This window comes from Schistocerca serialis, chromosome 6, assembly GCF_023864345.2.
Source record: "Schistocerca serialis cubense isolate TAMUIC-IGC-003099 chromosome 6, iqSchSeri2.2, whole genome shotgun sequence".
Classification (NCBI taxonomy): domain Eukaryota; kingdom Metazoa; phylum Arthropoda; class Insecta; order Orthoptera; family Acrididae; genus Schistocerca; species Schistocerca serialis.
In genome coordinates, this window is record NC_064643.1 from 291,806,903 (window position 1) to 291,827,551 (window position 20,649).

Below are 20,649 nucleotides of genomic sequence, written 5' to 3' on the forward strand. Positions count from 1 at the left end.
TAGGTACATGTATCGCAGCGCGTCCACGTGCACCAACGACCGTTCGGCAGTTGTCAACCGCGCTGGAGGAGGAATGGAACGCCCTACCACAAGAACCGCTACCAACCTTGTAGGCAGCGCGGGAGCACTTTGCGGAGCATGCATTGCTGCGTGCGGTGACCTCACACACCCTGTTAAGCACCGTTTACCGCCTTTTGTAATGCCCAGGGGACCATCATAAATCGCGGTGACGTCAGTGTAATATTGTTTTTGAATAAAAGTGTCATTTCTGGTAGTCTCATTCCGCATTTCCATCTGTTACCCTCTGTACTACAATGTAGCAGTTCTTTCTATGTATAGGTCAAGTATCATCAAGATATTGTTACTTGGCCACAACACATCATGCGAAAATTGCTTTCGTAGTTAGGTTTTGCACACCAGTCTACTAGTCACAGCGTAAGGACGGAGCTAAAGATTAAAATGCAGACGCAAATGTTACGCCACGACGAATAATTCAGTTGAAATACGAGCACTCCCGTGTATTTTGTATCGTAGTAGTGTATTCCTTCCATCGGGGACAGACGCGAAACAATTTATATCTGGCGTCCCTGCTACCAGCTGTGTCTCGGTCACTAGCGTCTCATGGTTTCATTGCCATGGTATTCATTTATTTGGCTGCATGATCCATTGTAACCGTATCAAGCGAAGTCTTTGCATTGGAGGGCAACGGTACCTTTTGGAACTATTGAAGGTGGATTCTTTCTTCTTAGTAAGAACTGTAAAAATCTATATTTAGGGCTCCAGTTTTTATTTGCCCTAATACACGAATAGTGTCATCTGTTTCAGTGCTGCTCTTATGCACAGGTACAAGCTGCTTCGTTCGTGCAATAGTTGTGCCTGTCTTACCACCTGGAAACCAGAACCTTTGCGTTATTTACCGGTTCTTTTTGTAGAGAGCCCATAGATATTTTCTTGCATCTCTTACCAAGCTATTCATTCTGCGGACGTTTCTATTTTCGAATTAGTGAAACGCCTTTTCGTTTGGCAGTGGGCCAAGTTTCCGCTCCATATAAGACAATGGGTTGAATGACTGATTTAATGATATTTTAGAGAGTGAGATTCACATATTGTTAAAGTTAAAAAAAAACATAGCTTATATCACGTCATTATGAAGTTGCTTGTAAACGAGGATGCAACAGTTCGTGTAGCTTGACAGCTTGTCACATCACGTAGGAAGATGATTAACACAGCTCATAATTAAGTAGAGTAGCGGGCTCAGAACCAGAAATAGTCTAATTTGTTTAGATATAGAGAAAGGTTGGTTGTGCACATTCCTACTTCTATACGCGCATTATATAAACGCACTGAAATGTCATACACGAAAGAGTATTGAAAATAATTAAGTAGAGGGACTTAACACGAATTGTGAAAAGAGAACGCAGTTATATAGGGCGACCCGTCGACCAGGGAAGACACGATTGAGATGCATCTGGAAATTTGGAAATTTGTGGTAAGCTCCTGTGGGATCCAACTTTTGAGGTCATCGGTCCCAAGGCTTACACACAACTTAATCTAACTTAAAGTACTTTAAACTAAGGACAACACACACACACACACACACACACACACACACACACACAGGGGAGGGAGCCGCGCGAACCGTCGCAGGGCACGCTTTAGACCGCGCGGCTACCCTTTGTGGCAGATGCATCTGAACGTCAACGGTGAAGTGGACTGGAGCACCATCTTGTAGCAGCCACATAATCCTTCAAATCATCAACTGCGCTTCTTCCAGCAGGGGAGGGAAAGTCACCCGCAAGAAACGCCGATAGTTCCGGCCTGTTAGGCGACGTGGAAGGAAGATTGGTCCCAAAATACGGTCGCAAGTTATCCCGGCGCACACTTTCCGGCTCCACCGATGCTGACGATTCGCTGTAACCATGGGGGTTCTGCATACTACCGCATAGATCACTGTCATGAAAGTTGACGATGCCACTCCGCGTAAAAGTGGCGTCATCTGTAAATATGATAGATGACAGATCTCGGAATCGTGGTTGCCTTGTAAAGAAACCAGTGACAAAACGGCTCCCGATGTGGAAAATCTGTCACTATTAAGCCCTGCATACTTTGTAAGTGATAAAGGTAGTAGTGATTGTCGTGGAGGATGTTCCACACTGTCGTCTGGCTTACCCTGCACTGGCGGACCTACTGCCCGGGTACTGACAACGACGGCCACCTTCTACAGTAGTAATCACGTTTTCCTCCAAGTCTAGTGTCCAAACATTTCGGGTACGCCCTTCATGATTTCCTCCTTCCTGAAACGACCCTGTTTCATTGTCAGACAAACGGCGAAACACTGTTGCAAACATTGAATGCTGTGGTCGTTGGCGGCGGGGATAGGTCTCTTGATACTACCGTGCTATCTGCCGCCCGTTGCCATTTGCCTTTCCGTAAGTAAACACCATGTTGGCAAGCTCTCGATTTTAATACGGAAGAGCGGACCATTGTGTACAAAGCTGTATCACATCCACTACAAGATGAGTCGGCAAGAGAAGTGAATCGGACGCATTGCCAATCACCATTGCGGGGGGGGGGGGGAGGGGGGGGGAGGGGGGGCGCTAGGGTATGACCTATGAGGAACAGTAGGTCTACCACGCTCTAGCAAGGAAGTATGCATATTGTAACTGTGGCTGCATAGTACAGCGCATGTAAACCGCAGTCTTTGTAACAGTGTATGATTAAATAAAGGATCTCTAGCATGGAAACCATTCATTTCTATAGAGAAGTTCATTAGACCTTTTTTATTCCGTATCCTCATCGATCAATCCGTAGAATTTGTACACGGTGGAAAAATCATCCTGTATAAACATTACCTTGCACGACGTATGTAAATGACTAAAATTTTCTAGCAGTCGGATTTGTGAGTTTTAACGAAATCATGAACAGTGTTTTATACAACGTGCGAGCCCCGTATTGACGCGCTGGTAACAGTCGTGTCACCCAAGCGCAAAGCGAGCAGAGAGCGAACGATCTTAATTAGGCGCAGACTAAAAACAGAATCTAGCCTCAACGCTTGAATCAGACGGAACAGAGAAAAAGTATTTTTCTACTCTATAAGTTAAATAGGAATATATTTCCCCCGAGAACTTACGTATTTCTACCTGGATTTTTGTAATTTCAGTGATAATTTAGTTAATAAATTCCTTCTGTTTTCTTTAACGTAGTTGCTGCATTTCGCAAGTTGAAATTCATCTCCCAGACGAGGACTGAAGCCCAGTTCCCAGTGTTTCGCGGCCATTTCTTTACCAGTGAAAATGGTAGGCAGCGCTTTGTATGTGCTCTGAAAGCATTGTGTTGGGCTCGCTCTTCGATTACTCCAAGAAACAGTTCTTTTAAGTTACCTTTACCTTCACTACAGCAGTATCTTGATACTGGAGCGGAGTTGATGTCCCTAGAATAAGGTCTTCTCCATTGCTTTCGTAATCAAGGTCACATTTTCTTTAACAAGACTCTGCACTTAAGTTGAACAGTTTGAGCGTTAAAGCATGTTCGTACATTCAGTGTGAATAGCAGAATGCTGTCCTCACAGCTATATTAGATTGTTTCACGTAGAGTAATTTAATTGGATGTGTTGCGTATACTATTACACGCAATCAAGTGTGATGTGGTCTGTTAGGGATAGACTTGGAATCTCCAAATTTTATGGGCTCTATCGTAAATTGGATATCAGGCCTCTTGCGCTGTAAGCCTCCAGTAAATCTGCCTTCGCAGCGATCTTGTTAAGTTTTTTTTCCAATTATTTCCCTTAGTATTTTGTGAAACCAGATCTAACGTACAGTTAGACATTTCCGAGAACCCCCTTTTTTAAAAGTGATCTCCAGATCGAAAATTGTGGATCTTTGCATTGGGCTAAACTATTGAAAAGCAAGTTCTTCTAATTTTATTAGAATGACATTGCAGGGTCTCTTGTAGAGTTGAGCAATTTCCAGCAGCTTATGCTTGTCTACGTAAATATGCGACCTGAATTATCTCCGCTGATAAGCAAGCGCCCACTTTGATTAAAACACGGTGTTTTTGCAAGGTTGCTAACAGTGTTCAGATAGCCACTCAAAATTCCTCCGGTTCGACCTACTTTTCCTTTGTGTCGAACAATTCATACTCCACAAGTTCCTTAATTACATTGATAGGAAAAATTAATGTGATTGTGACAGTTCCCTTCGGGAGATATACATAGCATTTCTATAAACCACATGTCACTAAGAGCAAACTTATTTTCTTCACGGAATTGCGAAATAAATCGCTGGTATTATCTGGGACAACAGCCACACATTTCTGGAGTCAGTGCTAAGCGACGTTTGCTTTGATGTAAAGAGCGATGCCATTGGACAGTGGATGTCTGGAAACGAGTGATGCATCACGCTATACACTGTTTAAATCCGATGGAAGGGTCTGGGTTTGACGTATGCCGGGAATGTTACCTGCCACCATGTGTATCGCCAACTATGAAGTCATTGAAGTACGGAGGAAGTCGTTTAACGGCACTGGGTTGTGTTTCGTGGCTAGGGTATGACCCCCTTAATTGCGTTTAAGAAAACGCCAGATGCGGAAGGATGTGAACATAGACCGATCAGCCAAAACATTGTGACCACTGCCCAACGCGACGTGACTCTGTAACAAAAGTCTGTAAGCGGAGCACACACGGAGGGGAATCACCCTAGCGAAGATATGGGCTGCAAATGGGAAAATCCATTGAGATAAGCGACTTTGACGAAGGGCAGATTATTATTCAGAGGCTGTGAACGAGTATCTCGATGACGGCGAAGCTAGTCGAGTGTTCATGCGCTACTATAGTGAGCATCAACGGAAAGAGTTGAGACATTGAAACCACCTCTGGGCACTAAATGGTTGGACGTCCACGACTCTTCACAGAACGTAGGGTTCGAAGGATTCTCTGCTCTGTATAATAGGATAGATGGTGGTCTGTGGCATCGGTGCTGAAAGATCAGAATGGTGGTTCACGCACGAGTGTTTTGGAGCACGCCGTTCATCATAACTTGTTGAGCATGGAACTCCACAGACCACCCTTGTGTGCTCTCGTGTTGAGACGACATCGTCAGTTATGATTGCGGTGGACACGGGACCATCGTAACTCGACCATCGATCAATGGAAACTTGTCGACTTTTCGGATGAATCTCATTTTTTATACACGATGTCGATGGTCGTCTCCACAAATGACGTCATCGTGGCGAACGGCTGCTCGAAACGTGCAGCGCGCCACGGACGCAGGCTGGTGAGAGCAGTATTATGCTACGCGAGACATACGCTGGCATATCACTTGTGGTTGTAATCGAAGACAAGCTGACAGCTGCGAACCACCTACATCCGTTAATGCTTGATGTCTTCCCCGGCAGTGACATCTTTCGGCAGTACAATTGTTCGTGTCTCGGAGCCGGAACCGTGCTACAGTGGTTTGAGGAGCATTATAGTGAACTCACGTTGATGTCTCTGCAACCAAATTCACCTGATGTAAATCCTATGGAACCCTTCTGGGTCGCTGTCGGGCGCCATCACCGCGTACCCAATTTCTTGGCCCGTTATTTACGCGAATTACATGACCTGTGCGTAGACATCTAATGCCACTTACCTCCACAAACCTACCAACAAATTGCCGGATCCCTGATACTCAGAATCAGTAATGCATTTCGTTCCAATGAAAGGCAAAAAGCTATTAAGCCGGTGGTCATAATGTTTTGGCTGATCGGTATGTTTTACAGCATTGTCTACTTCGTGCATTAGACGAATAGTGCGGAGACGATGATTGTTTGTCTCACTGTGATAGTGTGTGACCTGCTTAAGAGAACACTAAATGCGGAAGGATATGAACATATTTTACAACAGTTACTGCCTGCAGTAGGGTAACAGTTCGGGGACGATGACTGTTGGTATCACTGTGTTAGTACGTCCTGTCATAAAGCAGCATTTCTGAGGTACTAGTGTGTGGACAATAACTGTCCTAAAATAAACCGGCTTGTACAGAGTGCCGACCTGAAACTAGTGGAATACCTTTGGGGTGAGTTACAATGTCGGTTTGGCTTCAGACTCCAGCGTCCAAGATCACTCTCGTCCCAGGTTTCGGCTGTTGAGGAAAAATGAGCTGCCAGCTCTTCAGACATTCGCATATATCATTGAAATTGTCCCCAGAAGAGTTCAAGCAGTTACGAAGGCAAATGTTTGGTGCGCCCCCTATTAATGTCCACTTAGTCTGTTATCTCGTACTCCTCTAGAAAGTCTGTGCATACCAGCTTTAAAGAAGTAGTCACTTCAGAAGTGATACATTACGTTGTAGTATTCTACTCTGAAATCATTCCTATTGTGTGCGATTTGTAGCAATAACGTCGTTCTGCCGTTTTACCGTACCAGATGAGTGTACCACAAAATACACTCTGTACAACAGAACAGCAAGCACTAAATGGAGCATTGTTTTTGCTTCTCGTATTTGTTTCGTAGATTTTGTCACGTCAATCGGGACTGCTGTGTAGAAGCGGCGTTTTGAGTTGGAAATAATATTGCTGAATATAAAAGGTAAATACAGGTAAACATCCCGTATCCAGTTTACGGAAAAGTAGGCGACAACTGTTTCTAGAACTAGTTGCATATGTTCGCTGTTTTCTTTGCACTCCTGTACCCTTTTACAGAAGGGAAATCAGTTGACTGGGGTGTTGCATTTTGAGAAGATTGAAGAGAGATGTATGTGGAACCACGTCACTTAAAATGCAAGCGGAATAATGCGCCAGCATATGAAATGTGAATGCATTTGCCTGAATCACGCATTTGTAGGAGCGCTGAACGAATACACAACTATTGGTGTGAGCTTTCTGTTCAAAGAAATGTGTGCGGCAATAGGTAATTAAAACGTAGTCTCCTGTTAGCTTTTGCAAGTCATGTGAGTTATCGTTGAGACGGTTGTGTGATATGTTAAATTCAGGTAAAATGCATGTACAAACGTTTACTCCAAAATAAGGTATGACGAATGCTTTGAGATTTGTTCGTGGCTTCATTTGCTGTTGTCATTCTGGTTGGATATAAATCTTTCGGGAATAGGTTCTAGATATCATTTATTCTAGCTCATTGTCATTGTTACTGTCTTTATTTTTTTAAGCGAATAGTGGGAAACCCATTACTTGCAATTCCCTTTCTCACAGTAAGTTACCTGAACTCACACAATTGTCATTTTATTATCAGTGTGCGTGCGAGAGTAAAATATTATTATGACTAAAATTATTCAGAAAACTCTTTTCTTTGACGCGGTCATCTATTCAGTAAATAGAATCGAGGCGATCTGCTTGTGTGTTGCCTGGCGTCTTTGTATCACGACTCTGAAATCTGACGTCTACGCTATCCCTAAATTTTCTTCCTATCGTTTCCTCACATAACTAATAATTAGAAAAACGACTAACGTGTTATGCTCAGATTCTCCCATTTTCTCGTCTTCTTCGCGTCCTCAGTGCCCTGTTTGGCATTGGGTGTTTTGTTAACGTAAACTTGAATTTACTTTTGAAAGCGCCTTTTTTCCGTGGATCCCTTGATCGCATTTACAGTCAGGTATTTTACGCAGAATAGGAGCGATGGAAATTGCGGAATACTTAGCTCTTCTGCCTTCCTTAGCGACATTTTCTCGATGTCTGTGACTCGCTAATTAACTTCACTTTTGCAGTCAACGACATAGACACAGAAACTTTTTATGTGCATACTTATCTTTTTTGTTATATTTAATTACCGTATGCGGGTTCATTCACTTCGGGTCCGCCGTTCCAGAAGCAGTGGACGAGAGAGCATCTCGTGTTCGTGTGCCATACTTCTGTCCTTAATGCCGAGTCTGCCGTTGTAGTGCGGCGGATATTTCGTCGCGATTTTAATCGCTCATCTCCATTTCGCAGAAGCTGTCGCCGTAGCGCAGCGGTAGCGTTGCTGCCTACCAAGCTAGGGACTGGGTGTTGTGTGTCCTTTCTCATCATTTTCATCATCACTGACACGCAAGTCGCCGAAGTGGGGTCAACTAAAATGACTTACAATACGTCGGCCGAACGCCGAAGGGGATATCCCGGCCAATAAATGCCATACGATCATTTCATTTCATTTCGCAATGCAATCCTACGGTGGGTGGCAGCTTTCTGAACCACGAGAAATATTCTTAAGAAGAAGCTGCCAGCTCTCGATAGAAAGAAAAGCAAGGACGCCGGAAAACTTTACCATCGTCAAGAGGTGCTCATCAGGGATCTAAGACGGTCCACACGTCAACATCCATTCTGTCTACATATGAACCGTGAGCGTGAAAGAGCAAAATGTTTGGATTTAAAGTTTCAACCGTAAAAAATGGTAGTGGTCCAGCAGATCAAAAATAGCAACTTCCCAGCAACGCGAAGACATCGCCGTACGTATGCATGTGACCTTTGAAGCCGACCCAAATGCAATAGTATTTATATGGGGTGAGGGAGATTTATTATCACTTAAACGGTCGGTTAACAAAGAGAACTATCGTCTTGAGCCCGCTGAACGGTTTTGCGAAGCTACTGAAAGACCTTCCCACGTGTGGTGTGCCTAGCTGCTGTAGGTGTAATCGTGCTTTTTTTTCCGCCCATAAGCAGTTGTGCGGAACATTTTCCGTGATCGCTCCAGGATCAGCAGATTTGCCCGCTTGTGGCTTTTTGTGCGGAGTGTATTTGCAAGTTATATAAAGCGAAAAGCTGTCATTAAGGGGGGATGTAATGGATTTTGGTCCAAAAAATCGATTTTTTTAAAAACATTATTTTCTTGATCTACACAGATTAATCTATGTTGTGTGTGAATTTTATCGTTATAGCAGCTTTAGAAATGCTTTTAAATTGTTAAACTGATTAACTCTGCAGTGGCGGCCAATCTCGCCATTTCCGACATTTGAGATACTGCTTGCTTCACCGGAATTTTTGTCAGTGTGAAGGCTATTTTCTTAGGATATCTTTGGCTCACATCTGTATCTTTGCCTGAAAACTTTCTGCATGTGGTTTATTTACGTTTTGACAATCCCTAACACATGTTAGTAGGTAGAAGGTTGAATTCGCATACCTTTACGTGGAAGTCAAGATTTATGCATAATGAGTGCTGGAAAAATTTTGTTTAGGAAACGGAGGTTTCATGGTAATCTGTTTACCAACAAAAAAGAGGAAGCAGCTTGAAATGAAGAACGGAAGCTCTCAGCTTTGGCATCGAAACCTGGGACAGGAGAATTGTACAGGTGCGTGAATGATGTTGATATGGATTCCATTGGATTCAGACTTATTGATTTAGGGCTTCTCTGCTAAGCTATAAAGTTTCGTGTTCATGTGTTAGCTGTAAAAATACGGAATGCACGATTGTTTTTGAAGAAAGAAGAGTGGGAATAGCTTGTGATTTTAAATTAATTTGTAATTCGTGTGGCTATGAATTTTTATTTTCCTCCCCCATAAAAACTGACACTGGTACCTATGGAAGCAATTATAGGTTAGCATATGCTCTGATATGCCTTGGACAGGGCAGTACCTATCGAAGCAATTTTAGGTTAGTATATGCTCTGATATGCCTTGGACAGGGCAGGGAAGGAGGTAATTTATTGTGTGGTTAATGCGATTGCAGTCGTTCTCGGCGTATTCCAGTGATGAATTCTTCTCGGGTTATCAGCCGAGTGGTGGCGTCGTATTGTCGCAACCTTTCAATGAGTTTCGTACCCATCATCTTCTGGCGAAGCGTCGGGATGCTGTGTTCTGCATATCTATATAGGTGCTTGGCCGTCGTCCGCTACTGTAGGCCGGCCAAGGGTTACGCCTGGAAGAGAAGGATCTACTACTCAGCTTTGATGTCACTTCTCTTTTCACCCGGGTGCCGCTGGATGATTCCTTAGCCCGCTCGAAGATCACTTCGATGAGGACACACTCAGACTCTTTCGTCTCTTGTTAACCACAACGTACTTCAAATGTGGTGCGAAATTCTATGAACAAATGGAGCGTGTCGCCATGTATTCCGCCCCCCCCCCCGGCCCCAGGTATTGCCAACTTGTACATGGAGCACTTTGAAGATGTGGCACTGAACACCGCCCGCCATAAACCAAAGGTGTTCTACAGATACCGTAGACGACACTTTCGTAGTGTGGACCCATGGCAAGGAAAAACTACAGGAGTTCCTACGCCATCTCAGTGGCATACATGACAGCATCAAATTCACCATGGAGGTAGAAGAGAATGGCTGCTTTCCCTTCTTGGATATTTTGATCAAGAAGAATCCGGACAGTACGTTGGGACACTCGGTCTACAGGAAGAAGATGCACACGGACTTATATCTCAATGCTAGGAGCTGCCACCATCCAGCACAACGTAACTCAGTACTGAACACTTTAGTACAAAGAGCCATGTCGATCTGTGACAGCGAGAATTTACCGCGTGAGTTAGCACATCTGCGGGAAACCTTCCGTAAGAATGGCTACACCGAGACACACATAAGACACGCCTGGCGTGCAAGCAGGAGGTGGGAGAGGAAACCAGTGGAAGACGAAGCAAAACGTGTGGCGTTTCTGCCGTTTGCTGGACCTTCAATAGCCAAAATCGCAAGAATATTAAAGAAGCACGAAATAACACACCGAAAAAAGTCAAAGATATACTTGGCTCAACCAAAGACTAACTGAGGTTGCAGACGCCGGGCACTTACAGTATTGATTGCGAATGTGGGATGGAATATATCGGGCAGACACAACGATGTATCTCCCAGCTCTGTACTGAACACATCAGGAACGTACGACTAGTACAGACAAACAAGTCCGCGGTAGCAGAACATAGCATTATCGAGGGACACACCTTCGAATTCGGGGGGAACTAAGAAGCTGTGCAGCGCCAACGGTTTCTGGGACTCGATCTTCAAAGAGGCAGTAGAGATACGTCTGCACAACAATTTAGTAAACAGGGATAGCGGTTTTCAGCCCAGTGCAGCGTGGAATCCCACAATTTACAAAATACGTCAGGGACGCTCCGACCTGAAGGTAGCGGCGTCCGCAGACAGTGGATAGCCCCCGGGTCTCGACGCCGGTCCGCGCCGCACCCCCCTCCCCCCCCCCCCCCCCCCCCCCCCCCCCCGCCTACCACCAACCTCCACACCGGTGCGGTACCCCCTTGGCCGGCCTGCCAAGCATATATATATATATATATATATATATATATATATATATATATATATATATATGCGGAACTCAGCATCCCGACATGACACTTCGCCAGAAGAGGATGGGTACGAAACTCATTGAAACATCGCGACAAGACGACGCCACCACTTGGCTGATTACCCGAGAAAAATTCATCAGTTATTGTGTGGATTCTGAACATGCCTCCACCTTGTGCAAGGTATGAAAAGAAGTAAAGAAATGTATGATGCTGTATGCAACACTGCCAAAGTATCTATGAAGAAAGCAATGGAGGAATTGGTGGAAATAAACCAAAAAGAAATAGATCCTGGTGTAGATATTCATGACAGACAGAGGCTTGGTGGTAGGCTTCATCGCTTGCTGAAAGAGAAGAAAGGTGAAGCGAGGTGGCTCGATGGCTTGATGTGAATCGTTCTGTTGTTTCTCGGATGTGGCGACGACAGTTTATAGAGAACGAAACTGTATCCCGAAGACCAGGGCAGGGCCGACTATTTGTGCCATCAGAAATAGAGGACCGTAATTTGGCTGCAAGGGCACGGCGGTATCGCCCTAGTACTGCACGGCAACTGGCATCTGACGCCGCAGCATCCATTGGACGGTGCTGTATCTGGGCAAACGGTGTACAGAAGGCTTCGGAAGAGTAGCCTTTATTGTCGGAGACCTGCTGTATGTGTACCTCCGACGCGTCTTCACAGAAAGGAACGTCTAGAGTGGAGTCGTCAACATATCACCTGGATAGTCGAACAGTGAGCTAATGTTCTTTTCACAGATGACTCCCGATTTGGTCTCGAGAGTGATTCTCGACGGATTCGCATCTGGAGGGGACGTCGAACTCAATTTCGGGACCCAGGCACTGTGGAAAGAGACCGATATCGAGGAGGATCCTAGATGGTGCGGGCAGGCGTTATGTTAACCACACGAAGACCTCCTCACGAAATTGTGACGAGACCTTGGGACCTCAAGTGCGGTTATTGCGAGGTGCTGTGGGCCCAGACTTCGTATTGATGGACAATAACGGTCGACCTATAAACACGGGTAGTTGATGTTTCCTTGGAAACGGAAGATATTGCACCCATGGCGTGCCCTTTTCGCTCTCCCGATTTGAATCCCATAGCCATGTCTTGGATGCGCGGGGAGACGGGTTGTATCACGTCAGCGCCACCAACCACTCTCCAAGACTTTTGCGAGCATCTTTGCAGGAGGAACGGGCGTTATTGCGTAAACATTAGATTGATGATGTCGTTCACAGCATGCCCCACCGTTGTCATGCCTGTATTCCTGCCGGAGGTGGTCACACCCCATATTGAGCACATTAACTAGTTGCCAATATGTGTGTGCAATTCCGTTAAGTTGGCAACAACGAACATTTTTGTCTACCGTTATGCATGTTGCAGTTTTTTTTACATTGCTTCTACTTTACTATCACCTGTATATACTGTTTTGTGGCAAAATAAAAGCAACATTGCAAAATTTCCGTTTATTGCTTTAATTTTGGATACCACTGTATGTTGCCCAGATGAAAGCCTTTACCCATTTTTAAGATGTTTACACAGTGTAACGGAGAACTGTTCTGAAAATTGCGTTCTTCTCTTGAACCCTTGTCATTCGTTCCTTTCGGTGTCCCCTGGCCCTAACGCAAAATGAGTCACATTTGCTACTTTCTCGACTACGACCAGTTGAAAGCAGCTGTACCTCTTCTTTAAAGTGGGAAGTTACCTCCAATTACTTCGCCTCTTTGGAAATGTGAGATATTGGCTAGTATGCCTGAGCAATACTAATTAGGGAAGCCAGAGCTTTATTTCTGTTACGCAGATTTTGCCTAAGGGCATATTCAATTAATCTGAATTCGATATGACGCTTAGATCGAACGTATTTTACTAATTCGTTGGTATTATATGTAGAGAACTTATTTGCCACTGGCATCTAACCAGTTTGCACATATATACGTCCCATTCGTTTAATTCTGCGTTCATATGTGGCTGACACACATACACACACACACACACACACACACACACACACACACACACACACGAGAGAGAGAGAGAGAGAGAGAGAGAGAGAGAGAGAGAGAAGGGGGGGGGGGAGGATAATTGTATATTAAAAGTCTAGCGAAGTTTTATGGCCTGCCTTATCATACTTTCCGTACCACAGTAATGCTTCACTCCTTGCTTGTAGCAGTTACGAATTTTGACAAGAAAAGAATGTAGTTTTTTGCAGCTAATGCCTAGCAATATTATCCGACATTCATGCATGTAAATTCTTAGTGACAGTTACTTGGTGCCTCTAACGGAAACCCTCCTTTATATTGCTGACTGTTCGCGTATCGCATAGACACATTACAACTTTTTAATCCACTGAGAATAGCGGACTAATAACAAAAGTGTACATTTTAAGTTTACCTTCTCATGGCGGAAGAAGCGTACGTCAGTTTGGAAAATGTCTTAGCTACCATGCACCAACTCACGGAGTGAAACTAGCACTTTACGATACGAAGTGACGTGTCTTATGTATGGAGAAGATATTGTGCAGTCTGCACTTGTCTGTGTATGCAGTCGACACGTTGTACACTTTGGTGCCTTGTACAGCGTCAGTGTCAAAGATGCGTCTGTTTTATTTAACACAGCCCGAGTATTGAAATGTAGTTTTTAGACCGTGGAACATTTATACTTGTAAAAATAATCTCTTTTGTGTGCTTACTCGAATTACTATCCTACAGTTGACTTACGATCTCCTGTGACCGTCGGTCACGTAAAAATAGGAGGAGCGCCGCAATCTTAAATTTATTTTGTCATATATCACGAAATTAATTTAATGATGTGCTGTCAGCATTCCCAGTGTAGATCGCGAAAGAATAAGTTGTGCTCTGTGACAGTTCATTATTGCTTCACATTTGGTGTGGGTCACAGGATGGTACAAACCTATCTACTTGTTGCCATTTCGGTTTCGTACAAGAAAGGCAAGGGAAAAGGTGGAATTCTATGCCGGGACACAGCTTGTTCCTCTGTAATAATACCAAGGCGATAGCAGAGGTCAACATCCCCATCTGACGGACGGATCGCCGCCAAAATCACATGCGCCTTCTCTGTGAGGGACAACGGAGAAGTGTGAGATTTAGCTTGAAAAACTGACACTCATGGTCATGAGGAACATTTCTCCCCTTGTGGGCCAAATGTTGTCGGTGAAAATTTATCCCACCCAACGCACTTGTGCTTTGGTGAGGGTTTGTGTTACGATGGTTCAAATAATTTTATTGTATTCGCTATATGGGAAGTTTGTCGACGGTGGGAAAAAGTTACTTCCTTCTATCAGCACGGTCGTTTTTAAGAAGACTAATAACGTACAGCACACTTTTTGTTAGAGATCTTTCGTTCGTACGCTTGTTAAAAGAAGTTGAGCTGTCAGTTAATTTACTCTCTGTTTTTGATTTTGAATGAGAGACGCAAGCACTTAACTGAGAACATTACGAGAGATATCCATGAGAACCTTGTACGCAGCACTCCGAAAAAGCCGACTACTGACACGAGCTAATAATTTCAGAGCCCATAGTACCCTACAAAAGAATGGAAACGTTGGTAGAAGCCGACGCCAGCTAAGACCAGTTTAGATTCCGGGGAAATGTAGACAATACTTGACCCTACGACTTCTCGTAGAAGATGGTAGGAGAGCCAAACCTACGTTTATAGCATTTGTGGACTTAGAGAAAGATTTTGACAGAGTTAACAGGAATACTCTCTTTGAAATTCTGAAGGTACCGCGGGTAAAATACAGGTAGCGATAGGCTAGTTACAGCTTGTGCAGAAACCAGGCGGCAGTTAAGGGAATGAGACAGGAATGTAGCCTACCCGGGATATTATTCAGTCTATACTTCGAGCAAGTAATAAAGGAAACAAAGTAGGAATTTTAAAGTTCGGGAAGAATAAATAAAAAGTTTGAAGTTTGCTGATGACATTGTGACTGTATCAGAGACAGCAAAGGACTTGGAAGAACAGTTGAACGGAATGGACAGTGTCTTGAGAGGAGGATATAAGATTAACGTCCACAAAAGCAAAACGAGGATGATGGAATGTTGTCAACTTAAATCAGGTGATACTGAGGGAATTAGATTAGATTCAAATGGCTCTGAGCACTATGGGACTTAACTGCTGGGGTCATCAGTCCCCTAGAACCTAGAACTACTTAAACGTAGCTAACCTGAGGACATCACAAACATCCATGTCCGAGGCAGGATTCGAATCTGCGACCATAGCGGTCGCGCGGTTCCAGACTGTAGCGCCTAGAACCGCTCGGCCACCCCGGCCGGCAATTAGATTAGGAAGGAGCACTTAAGGTACTAGGCGAGTTTTGTTATTTGGGCAGCAAAATGACTGATGGTGGCGAAAGTAGAGAGGGTATAAATAGATTGTGGTAAGAAGAGCGTTTCTTAAGAAAATTTGTTTACATCGAATATAGATATAACAGTTAGGAAGTACTTTCTGAAATTACTTTTATGCAATCCAGCCCATGTATGAGAGTGAAACATGAAGGGTAAACAGTTTAGGCAAGAAAAGAATAGAAGTTTTCGAAATGTGGTGCTACAGATGAGTGTTGAAGATTAGTTGGGTAGATCACGTAACTACTGAGGAGGTACTAAATAGAATTGGGGAGCAACGAAATGTGTGGCACAACCTGACTAGAAGATGGGATCGGTTGGTAGGAACATCAAGGGAGCACCAATTTAGTACTGGAGGGAAGTTGATTGGTTGGTTTGGGGAAGACCAGACAGCTTGGTCATCGGTCTCATCGGATTAGGGAAGGATGGGGAAGGAAGTCGGCCGTGCCCTTTCAGAGGAACCATCCCGGCATTTGCCTGGAGTGATTTAGGGAAATCACGGAAAACCTAAATCAGGATGGCCGGACGCGGGATTGAACCGTCGTCCTTCCGAATGCGAGTCCAGTGTCTAACCACTGCGCCACCTCGCTCGGTACTGGAGGGAAGTGTGAGGGGTAAAAATAATACAGGGAGACAGGAGATGAATACAGTTAGCATATTCGCAAGGATGTAGGTTACAGCAGTTATTCGGAGATGATGAAGCTTTCACAAGATAGAGTAGCATGGAGAGCTGCATCAAACTAGTTTTCGGACAGAAGACCACAAGACCAGCAACAGTGCAGCGTGTTAGAACATTTCGTAGTTGATTTTTGAATGTTCTCAAAGATGTGAGAGTTGTGGTCGCGAGCACTTGGTCGTATTTAACTTGCAGCGGTGCGCACCCGTGAAGCTGCCCGCGATATTCGCGTGGTGTCATGTTCCCGTAAGCGGCAGTGTTGGTCGTTGCACATGCGGCGGCACCTTTCGGGCCCCAGCACAGTCCTGGCGGAGCAGTGAGCAACAGCGGCAGCGGCGTCGCTGGCCTTGGCTGCGCTCGCAGCCTTGACAGCAGCAGCAGCGGCCGGCCGGCCGGCTGTGCGCAACGCTGTCCGGCGCGGCCGGCGCCCGTAGTTTCCCAGCCAGCAGCGACTCACTTCGCGGCTGCCGCCCACCTCAGGAAGCGGACCGGCTGGGGGAGGGGGGGTCATTACTTACTACACGCGCATTTCCTCTGCTCGCGACTGTAAAATTTTAGGCGTTCGATGTTTTTTTCTGTATTTTACCCATACACTTGTGTAAATTAACCCTTTCAGACTCGAAATGTTACTTTTTTTAAAATTTTACTTGTTTTTGTTAGACATACATTGAGACAGAACAGGTGGTGTCAGATACAATAATTAAACACAAACGGAATGGTTTCATATGTAGCCACTGTGCATGAAATGTCATTACTTTTGGTGCTAAGATAAAATGCAGTTCCTTTAAGCAGATAGGCATAGCGCTAATTGATAGACAGCACGCGCTCCCGGCTTCTGTGAGGTTCTTCAGTCGTGCTACAGTGAACATAGCGCCTTGGGTGCCATGTAGTGGTAGATGCTGTGCGCCGTTGTAGGTTTTCCAACTGGAACAGCAGTTTTATATTTTTTGCTATTGTTTCTTTGCTCTCGCTCTCTGAAGTAATGCAAGACAACGTTGATTTTTTTTTTTTTTTTTTCGTTCGCAAATCGAGAACACTGTCTTCAGCTAACACATCATCTTCACTTTCACTGCTACCGTCAATCTGAGTCGGCATCAAAAGAAATCTTTTTCAAAGTCACGCCAGAATTTCCTCTTCTTTTATTATGCGAGGGTACGTCGTGTGAAAGTGGAAATATAACAACCTGTCACAGCTACTGACATAGCTGTTGGAGCCACAGTTATTTCAAAAGGAACCACCACAATAATTATAACAATACATTATTATCGATGACATTGTAATTCTGTCAGAGACAGCAAAGGACTTGGAAGAGCAGTTGAATGGAATGGGCAGTGTCTTGAATGGAGGATATAAGATGAACATCAACAAAAGCAAAACAAGGATAATGGAATGTAGTCGAATTAAGTCGGGTGATGCTGAGGGAATTAGATTAGGAAATGAGACACTTAAAGTAGTAAAGGAGTTTTGCTATTTGGGGAAGAAAATAACTGATGATGGTCGAAGTAGAGAGGATATAAAATGTAGACTGGCAATGGCAAGGAAAGCGTTCCTGAAGAAGAGAAATTTGTTAACATCGAGTATAGATTTAAGTGTCAGGAAGTCATTTCTGAAAGTATTTGTATGGAGTGTAGCCATGTATGGAAGTGAAACATGGACGATAAATAGTTTGGAAAGAAGAGAATAGAAGCTTTCGAAAGGTGATGCTACAGAAGAATGCTGAAGATTAGATGGGTAGATCACATAACTAATGAGGAAGTATTGAATAAGATTGGGGAGAAGAGAAGTTTGTGGCGCAACTTGACCAAAAGAAGGGATCGGTTGGTAGGACATGTTCTGAGGCATAAAGGGATCACCAATTTAGTATTGGAGGGCAGCGTAGAGGGTAAAAATAGTAGAGGGAGACCAAGAGGTGAATACACTAAGCAGATTCAGAAGGATGTAGGTTGCAGTAGGTACTGGGAGATAAAAAAGCTTGCACAGGATAGAGTAGCATGGAGAGCTGCATCAAACCAGTCTCAGGACTGAAGACCACAACAACAACAACAACAACATTATCGCAGGGCGCAGAGTATAAATTTGAACAGAACAGCTCCTTTTCTGTACCTAATCCATGCGTAAAACATGCCTTATAAGGACAAATTCAATTACAATTTGAAAATAAAGACATTCATGCACTGCATACAAAAATGGCTCTTACCTTGCTCCTGTAACTGCTAAGATTTGAAACATGTGAAGTTATGCAAGCTGCAGCCGCTAAAGGGTAGTATCTGATGGAGACGTAAAGGTTGGCTACGGATGTAACTACTGTGCGTATGCCACAAAATGAGAAAATCCTAGATGCTTTAAGCGGAACAACATCGTCTAAAAGGATTAATAGGTTGGTGCTAAGTTCTTTCCGTTTTGGTTTTGCATGTTGGTATTTTGGTTGCTAAGGGTTTATTTATCGATTATCATTTTGTAGTTCACTGTTGCTATTTCAGTTCACATATTGTCATTTTATCATTTGGAGGTGCTGAGTGGAGTCGTGTACGCTAGAAAATGTCGTGCCAAATGCAGACATCGGAACAAATCGTACATATTTTATTTCAGTACGGTAGAGGGGTGACAGCAGCGGAGGCAGCCAGAAACATTCGTGCCGTGTATGGGGGTAATACCATTCGACAGAGTACGGCATGAAAATGGTTGCCTCGATTTGAGGAGGATTGTTATGACATTGGTGAGACCCTCCTCGTTCAGGAAGACCATCAGGGTTTGACGATGTTCGTTTAAACGCATTAATCCACAATGATTCATGTCAGTGTATTCGAGAACTGGAAAAAGTGGTGAACTATGATCATTCCGCCATCGTGTGACATTTGCATGCTATAGGGAAGCTTCAAAAATCGTGTGAATGGGTACAGCATGATTTAAGGCAAAATCGTAAAAATTAGGGGGTGGGCATATGTGCATCTTTGCTTTTTCGTCATCAGTTGGCTCGTGAACGACACCGACCATTCTTATCCTGTTCGTTACAGGTGACGAGAAAAAATGGCTTTTTGCTAACATAAGGAAAAGGAATAGTTGAGCAAACAAAGCAGCAACTCCCCGTACGAAGACCCGAGCACACCCAGAAAAGATAATGTTTACGCATGTGGTGCAACGTCCGCAGCTCGTTGTCTAGTGGCTAGCGTTGCTGCCTCTGGATCACGAGGTCCTGGGTTCGATTTCCTGCCGGGTTGGGGATTTTCTCTTCCTGGGGACTGGGTGTGTGTGTTGTCCTCATCACTTCATCATAATCATCATTCGTGACAGTGGCTCGATTGAATTACGTGAAAAATTGGACTGTGTAAAAATTTGTTCTTTGTACGGGTGCTAATGACCGAGCAGTTAAGCACCCACAAACCAAATATCATTATCATCATCATCTGGTGCAACAGCGACAAAGTGGTGTACTACGAATTACTTCCCCCGAAGTGTAACTGTCACTGCGCACATTTATTATTAACTACTGAGACGCCTTGCAGACGCAGTCCAAGAACAAAGACAAAGATGATTGAAAGAAGTAATGCTACTCCACGATAACTCCTGCCCGCATTCGGCTAGACTGACAAAAAACACTATACAGGAATTGGGTTGGGAAATCATTCCGCACTCACCTTATTCACCTGCTGTTGCGCCCTCATATTTTCACCTTTCCCGCTCCCTATCGAACAACCTTCAAGAAACTTCCTTTCCGGAGGAAAATGCGTCCGAACATGGCGCGATGAGTTCTTCACCTCAAAACTATGTGATTTCTACAGCCGCGGAATCTAAAAATTTCCCCACCGTTGGCAGACTGTTGTAAATAGCTAAGGAGAACATATTATTGATGACTGAAGTCTCTGTTATGTGTATCTGTTGTGTTTATGAAACTTATGCAAAAGCGCTGCGAAATTAAGCCCCAACCTAATAGATTGCCTAGCACTTAGCTGGTGCCAGATAACAGTGTTGAATACGTTGAGAACCTCATCTCTGTTTTTAACTTATACATCTGCTGCCCTGGTAGGGATCTCCAGAGGTACTATCTCAAGTACCATGACCGAATACAGAATTCAGAGTGGTCTCCTGAACACGATGATGATATAAAAAGGTAAACTTACTGTTACAGGCGGGTGGAGGATTAAAGACGATCGTCACCCATCATATGAAGCAGATTGGCAGGGTTAATGAGCGTGTAAACTATAGAGCAGGGCTTCTCGAACTGTAGGTCTTAACCCCACTAAGGGAAGCTCGAACTTATCTGGAGAACGTATAATGATCTGGGAAAAAGCTGTTTTTCCTAATCTTTTTTAATCTTATGATGGCTCTCATGTGTACGAACTCTGAAAAGTATCTCATAGTACAAATGGAATTACTTATCTTGTATGAGAATGATTGTGAATACGAGATGTGATCCAAAAGTA

General features: G+C 44.1%; 1 protein-coding gene across 5 annotated transcripts in view; it reads left to right on the forward strand.

Annotated features, from left to right (window-relative positions):
* The window catches only part of LOC126483613 (retinoic acid receptor RXR), a 141,425-nt gene that overhangs the window by 68,510 nt on the left and 52,266 nt on the right, over positions 1-20,649 (forward strand). The window lies entirely within an intron of this gene.